The sequence below is a fragment of the Triticum aestivum genome, chromosome 2B (assembly GCF_018294505.1).
Source record: "Triticum aestivum cultivar Chinese Spring chromosome 2B, IWGSC CS RefSeq v2.1, whole genome shotgun sequence".
Taxonomy (NCBI): Eukaryota; Viridiplantae; Streptophyta; class Magnoliopsida; order Poales; family Poaceae; genus Triticum; species Triticum aestivum.
The window spans coordinates 560417112-560425132 of NC_057798.1; positions in this window are offsets into that span (position 1 = coordinate 560417112).

An 8021-nucleotide genomic window follows, 5' to 3' on the forward strand; every position below is an offset into this window, starting at 1 on the left:
AGCCCATTTTTTTGTGATTTTCCAAGTAAGTCGCTTTGTCAGGCCTGTTGGGCTGCAAATCTTTCAAGACGAGGAGAGCTTCATTTGGCTGGCCGAGAAAATGGCCTACCAGTAATGAGAAATGGGCTGTACATTTTTAAAACACATCAAACCGGCAATTAGTTTCAAATTTCTTTTTTTCATTTCGAGATTTTAAATTGCATTGATTTTTATGCGTGGACAATTTGTTGGATTTTATATTGATATACATTTATTTTTAAAATCAGTTTGAATGTGACTCGAAATTTCGGGATTAAAAACAGTTCGGACTGCACCAAAATATGCAAAATTTTGTATAATTTTTTAACCGTGGCCACAATATGGGCTGTAATGCTAACAAAAAGAATATGGGCTCCAAAAAAACCTTAAGAATTAGCAAATGGGCTGTAAATTATTAGAAATAATGGCAGATGGGCTGTATGCTGTTTTCCACAGATTTGAGGCTTTCCTTAAAAAAAGGTTGACGCACAAGCAGTGACTGTTGGATTTCCATCCAACGACCGTCGTGCTTCTTCAATCTCTGCTCTTCCTGCTCCAGCCGCTCAAACAAGCGCCAGCGGGACTGCCTGCTCCCTCTACCCCGCGGCCGGCTGTGCTACCGCGCAGGCCTCACCACCCCACCGTACTCCCATAGCTGGCCTAGCCATCCCTCTACTCACCCACACCTGCTGTTATTCTCCGGCGACGACAGACGAACCAGTAAACCCTCGTACAGTCGTACTCCCCTCCGCATGGGAAACAACTGCCGAGTCTTCCCTGCCTCCGTCTCGTTCCCTTCCTAGGCCTCGCCATCGTCCACCGCCCTGGTACTCTCGGGGCGGCCAGGTCAATGTGGTCAACGACCGGCATGCATCTGAAGTGGACTGTACGTGGAGAGGCTGACAGCTGGGTCCACGGTCGCAGCAAGGAAGTGCCTCCTTATTACGTGCAAAATAATTATTCCTCCACCTGATAGCAGGGACCCACCGGACGGGCCACCATATTTCGTGAAAAAAACATTCCCCCTCTAACTGCTGGGACCCACCAGCTACATCTTCGCACGCAAGGAAGTGCGTCCGGGCCAGAAAAACGATTTGCCCCCCTGACTGCTGGGACCCACCAGCTACATCTTCGCACGCAAGGAAGTGCGTCTGAAAAAAATGATTCGCCCCCCTGACTGCTGGGACCCACCAGCTACATCTTCGCACGCAAGGAAGTGCCTGACAGTCGGGACCCACCTGGTCGAAGCGTACGTAGCGTTGTCATCCTGGTCGTGAACGTGTACGTACATACTGGTGGATGTAGAGGCGCGCACGTGTCGTAGTAGAGGCGCACACGTGTTGTAGTAGAGGCGCGCACATAGCATGTACACGTACGTACAACGGCCAGGGTGCAAGAAAGAAAATACGGCCATGTACGTACATACAGGTGGGGTCTCGAACGCCTACTCGCGCATACGTACGGCCAGGGCTTGTGTACATGGCTGGGTCAGAACAGAGAAACATCATCGTCGTCGTGTTCATGGGGAGCCAACCGACTGGGTCGGAACGGAATGCGTCATCGTGTTCATCGCGAGGGCTTGGACGGAACATGCGATGGAAACAAGGCCTGGCGTACAAGAGAACGGAGGAAACGGCCTTGTGTTCGACCGACCACATTCGAAACGGGATCCTGTTCATCCGGAGGGGTGTGGAATACCGCAAAACGGAGGAAACAGACCTCCTCCGGTCGAAATGGGGGTCCTGTTGATCGGGAGGGGTGTAGTGTACCGCATAACGGACGAAACGGACTTGTGTTTGAGTGCTACGGTCGAAACGGGGGTCCTGTTGATCGGGAGGGGTGTGGCGTACCACAAAACGGACGAAACAGACTTGTGTTGGAGCGCTACGGTCGAAACGGGGGTCTTGTTCATCGGGAGGGGTGTGGCGTACCGCAAAACGGGACTCCATGGGATACCATTCATCTCCACCGTCGACCTCATCCAACCTCCACGGGCTACTGTTCATCCACCGTTGACCTCCTCCAGCCTCCACGGGCTACTATTCATCCACCATCGACCTCCTCCAGCCTCTACCTGCGACTATTCATCCACGGGCTCCTGTTCATCCAGCCTCCACCGCGCGCTACTCCACAGGCTACTATTCAACCACCCCTCTCCATGGGCTCCTATTCAACCACCCCTCCATGGGCTACTATTCATCCACCCCTCCACCGTTTACTGTTCATCCAGCCCTCCATGGAGTCGTCCTGTTCATCCAGCCCTCCACGGGGTCCTATTCATCCAGCCCCAATCAGCTCGATCGATCGGGGTCCTGTTCATCCAGAGGCAACGGCACGGGTCCTGTTCATCCACTCCCACCGCTCACTGTTCATCCAAACCCCCTGCAACGCTCACTGTTCATCCATAGAGACAACATTGATCGACTTCAGTTAGCAGCAGTAGCGAAGGAATCGCTCGATCGGGTTCAGTTAGCAGCCATCGATCGATCGCTCGGGTTCAGTAACACGTAGCCTGCAGTGCAATAGCTCGGGTTCAGTTAGAGCCCAAGCCTCGCTCGGGTTCAGTTAGAGCCAACGCCTCGCACACACGCGCATCGCTCAGGCCCCGACCACCCACCGTAACCGGGAACTCCCTGAAATTTTCCTCGCCCTCGCTTCTACCACAGTTTTTTCCATCATGGACGGCCCAAAGAATGTCATGCAGCTGCGTCTCCGTCCCGCCCAGGACGAAAAGCCCATTTTCTGTCATGATTTTTTGTCATAGAAGTAGGAGCCCACCACATCTATGATGATATCGGGTTTTGTCACAATTATCGTCATAGAAGTGTCATATGCATGACAGAATTTTTTTTCGTTCGACCCAAAATGTCACTGATGTGTCTTTTTTTTGTAGTGTCCCAAATGATATAATTAGCTTACTTAGCTTAAAATGATCTATACTTAGCTTTGTTTCCTCCAAAATGACCTAAGTTAGCTCTAATATGCTAAGTTATCTCTAATATTCTCAGTTACCTAGGTTTGCTCAATAACGACATACACTTAGCTTACTTATGTAGAAAATGGCATAATTAGCTTACTTAGGTTTGAAATGGCATAACAACCTTGGTAACCTCATATATGTGATATAATTAGCTTATTTTTCCTTGAAAATGACATAATAAGCTTAATTACCTCCAAAGTGATCAATTTTACCTAAGTTAGCTCCAAAATGACCTAAGTTAGCTCTAAGTTAGCTCTAAAAATGCTAAATTAGCTCTAATATGCTTAGTTACCTAGGTTAGCTCAATAAAGACCTATACTTAGCTTACTTATGTCAAAAATGGCATAATATGCTTAGTTAACTTAAAAATGGCATGATTAGCTAGGTTAGCTCCAAAATGACCCATTGTACGTAGGTTAGCTCCAATATGATCCATTTTACCTAGGTTAGCTCCAAAATGACCAAGTTTACCTAGGTTAGCTCCAATATGTTCCATTTTAGCTAAGTTAGCTTCAAAATGATCAATTTGACCTATGTTAGCTCAAAAATGGCATAATTACTTATGTTAGCACAAAATGACATATACTTACCTTATTTACCTCCAAATTGACATAATAAGCTTAGTTAGCTAAAAATGGCATAATTACTTATGTAAGCTCTAGAATGATACAAATAAGGAATAAGAAGAAGAAAAACAAGGAAGAGGAGAAAAGGAAAGAATAGAAGAAAGAAAGAGAAGAAAAATAAAGAATAAAAGAAGACTTCTTCTTGGAGGGAAATAAGGTTACCTTATTTCTTCTTCTTATTGAGAAGAAAATAAAGAATAAAGCTTAGTTACTTTATAGTTATTTCTTCTTCTTATTGGAAATAAGGTTACCTTATTAACATAATAAGAAGAAGAAGAAATAAGAAGAAGAAATAACTAAGCTTCTTCTTCTTCTTCTTCTTCTTCTTCTTCTTCTTCTTCTTCTTCTTCTTCTTCTTCTTCTTCTTCTTCTTCTTCTTCTTCTTCTTCTTCTTCTTCTTCTCCAAAATGACCTAAGTTAGCTCTAAGTTAGCTCTAATATGCGTAGTTACCTAGGTTAGTTCAATAATGACCTATGCTTAGCTGCTTTATATAAAAAATGGCATAATATGCTTAGTTCAGTAAAAAATGGCATAATTAGCTAGGTTAGCTCCATTTTACCTAAGTATGTTTACTTCTACTTCTTCTTCTTCTTCTTCTTCTTCTTCTTCTTCTTCTTCTTCTTCTTCATTTTCCTCTTCTTCTTCTTCTTCTTCTTCTTCTAGTCTTCTTCTTCTAACTTTCTTGTTGCCCATTTTGCAGATTTCATTCACTTCACAGAAGCTTGCATGGATGGAGTGCTGTTTTCCCTTTCCACTTTTATTTTGTATCGATGAACAATGTGGAACCTGTTATATGGATGGATGGAACTATGTGTTGGATGAACAATGTGAAACTATTGTAATGTGTATGGTGAACTATGTGTTGGTTATGTATGTATGATGAAACTTGTGTGTTGGATATGTCATATGTCTGTTGTGAAATTGCCCTGTGATATATATATATATGTCATATATTTTGCTGTGAAATTGCTTTGATATAAGAAAAAACAGAAAAAGAGGCAATGCAGTCTCTTTGCCATCTGCCACCGACGACAACTCTTTGCCGTCTGCCACAGACGGTAAAGAGGCCACGTGGCACAACCTATGCAACCTGGGAGCTATATATACCATTTGGTTACTTTGCCGTCTGTGGCAGACTACAAAGGATGTGGGAGTTTGTCAACCCCTGGCAGATGACAAAGGTTGCCGTTAGCCAGCTAACATGGCTAACGCTTGTTCTTTACCGCCCACATTCTTTGTCGTCTGCCACTGATGGCAAAGGTTCTTTTTCGTCCTCTTTGGGAAAGCAAACGACAAAAAAGCTGTTTACCGTCAGGTTCTTTGCCGGGCAGCTTTGCCGTCGGTGGCGGACAACAAAGAGGTTTGCCGTCCACCTTTGGTGCCTTCACCGTCTGCCATGGCAGACGACAAAGAAGCTGATTCCTGTAGTGATAAGACCGCAAGAAGCTCTTGACCCAGCAGCCACTGGTGCATTCAAGGGGAACCATAAGTCTTGGTTTAATACCCCATAGCAACTCCTGATTAGCATGTTCTGCTTGCCCATTGGACTGTGGATGTGCAATTGAAGCGAGATCAAGCCGGATATGTTCTCTCTGACCAAACTACTTCATAACTTCTCTCGACAAATTAGTGCCATTGTGAGTAATAATGTTGTCAGGATATTTGAAACGATAGATTACCTTCTTCAGAAACTTGACTGTTGTTGCGGCATCACAATTGCTGACTGTGTTGGGAATATAACCCCGCGATGTGACCCGACCCTTGTCAGGATATTTGAAACGATAGATTACCTTCTTCAGAAACTTGACTGTTGTTGCGGCATCACAATTGCTGACTGTGTTGAGAATATAACCCCGCGGTATGACCCGCCCAGGAGGGGCCGGGTCACACCATTGGCGACTCTACATGAAGAAGGCCTAGGTAGAACTAAGATGAGATGTGAAGATTGGTGGTGGCTTACAAGGTGGGCTTGTTGACGGCCCAAGACCCAGTGATCTACCAAGACCCAGATGGTGTGAGCCGCCATGATGGCGACTTGTCCTGCAAGGCAAGGTGACTTAGAAATTACGTCGATCACGTTGTGTGATCTGACCTGGACTCTTGTAAGCCTCAGGGTCTCGACCTGTGTATATAAAGGTGAGACCCTACGGCGGGTTAAGATTAAGAGATAATTGATCGATAGCTAGGTCAAACATGATCGCTCCCTTGTAATCGAAACTCAAGTAATACACCTAGAAGAATGACGTAGGCTTTTACCTTGTTGTGAGGGGCCGAACCTGGGTAAACCTCTGCGTCCTTTGTCTCGTTCAACCCCTTCAGGCTAACTACGTTGCGATGACTCCACACCTAAGTACTTTCACAAGGGAATCTGCCATGTTAAATTCACGACAGTTGGCGTCCACCGTGGGGCTACAGCACGGTGGTTTTGAGTTCTTGAAGTGCAACTTCTCAGGGACCAGAGGATACGCCATGGGCTCGATGGCTAAGAGTCGCTGCGGCAAGATCTACATCAACGACTCTGGCTGGAGCCCTGAGGCCGACTCAATCGAGTACGGGTACCGGGTCCACTTCAGCGGAGTTCACGTTTTCATCGGTGAGATCAGCGAGCCAGGGCCTGAGCCAGACATCTGCACCAACATCATCGAAACGGCTCAGCGTGCATGACCCGCCAAGGTTCAACCTGACCAGAAGCATGTCTTTGTTGGCTTTGTTCATGGGGTGGATCTTGAGGAAGGTTCTGCATCTGGTGGAGAGACATCCATCTATTCAGGTGAAGAGTCCTCGACCGGAGAGACTGAGTCAATCTATCAGCTTCTGGATGGCGGGCTTGGGGGCTATTCCGATGGTGACAGTATTCTGGACCCTTATGAGCCACTGAGCAGGGATGCCATTTTCATGGCTGCTACGCAACCGATGGTAAACTCATCAACAACCGCTGTTATGACATCTGGTTCGACTGCTGCCAAGATAGCTGGGGCGAGCGGCTCTGTTCGACCTCTGGCTCAGGTTTTATCTGAGATTTTGGGCGCCTTGGCGACTCTGTTAGCCTTGGAGGTGAGTCCAGCGAATCAAACACAACATAATGCGGAAATTGCAAATGTGCGAGATGAGGTGACCAAAGCCCAAGAGGATCTTTCCGCAGAGAACGTTAGGATGGAGACGGAGCAAGCTTCGATGGAGGCCGAGGCGCAGTGGATAAGAGCAGAAGCTTTCTGCCTAGTTTGCATCAGAATGCGTCCAATGTTGTTCTTCGGAGGAGGCACCAGAGCCGCCAGCCTTCGCAGTTTGAGGGGCGGAATCACCTAGGGCAGGAACGAGTAACCCGCCCGTTGTAACCCGGGCGGCTGAGGCTCCAGGGACCGGAGTAGCGGCCCAGCCTCGTGTACCAGACCCGCCTCACAGGGATCCAACCCACCTCAACGACTTCCAAAACCCTCTGGACGTTATTCTAATCCAGTGGATAACATGATAGCGGCAGCTACACGGCTGGCAGCTATCCCGACCGAAGGCGAGTCTCCAGCAGCAATAGAGACCCGGAACATGGTGGAGCTTCTTCAAACAGCTGTGGCACAACAGGTGGCTTATTTATACAGCCGTGGGCGTATTCATTCAACTCCCCGCCCAAGCCGAAGCTACATCCAGCATGTTGAGTCATGGGTGGTTTTCAGCAGCGAGCGATGTCGTAACCCGCCTCGTAATGATGACCCGCTGTCGGTGTCAAAACCGGCGGATCTCGGGTAGGGGGTCCCGAACTATGCGTCTAGGGCTAATGGTAATAGGAGGCGGGGGCCACGATGTTTACCTAGGTTTGGGCCCTCTCGATGGAGGTAATACCCTACTTCCTGCTTGATTGATCTTGATGATATGAGTATTACAAGAGTTGATCTACCACGAGATCGATGAGGCTAACCCTAGAAGTTAGCCTATGATTATGATTGTTGTTCTTGTCCTATGGACTAAACCTCTCCGGTTTATATAGACACCGGAGGGGGCTAGGGTTACACAGAGTCGGTTACAGAGAAGGAAATCTACATATCCGAATCGCCAAGCTTGCCTTGCACGCAAAGGAGAGTCCCATCCGGACATGGGACGAAGTCTTCAATCTTGTATCTTCATAGTCCAACAGCCCGGCCAAAGTATATAGTCCGGCTGTCCGAGGACCCCTTAATCGAGGACTCCCTCAGTAGCCCCTGAACCAGGCTTCAATGACGATTGAGTCTGGCGCGTAGATTGTCTTGGGCATTGCAAGGCGGGTTCCTTCTCCGAATACTCCAAAGTAGATCTTTAAACACAAGAATCATGTCCGACTCTGCAAAAACAAATTCCACATACCACCGTAGAGAGTATAATATATCACAGATCTAATCTACTGACAATTTATTTGTAGCGTGACACC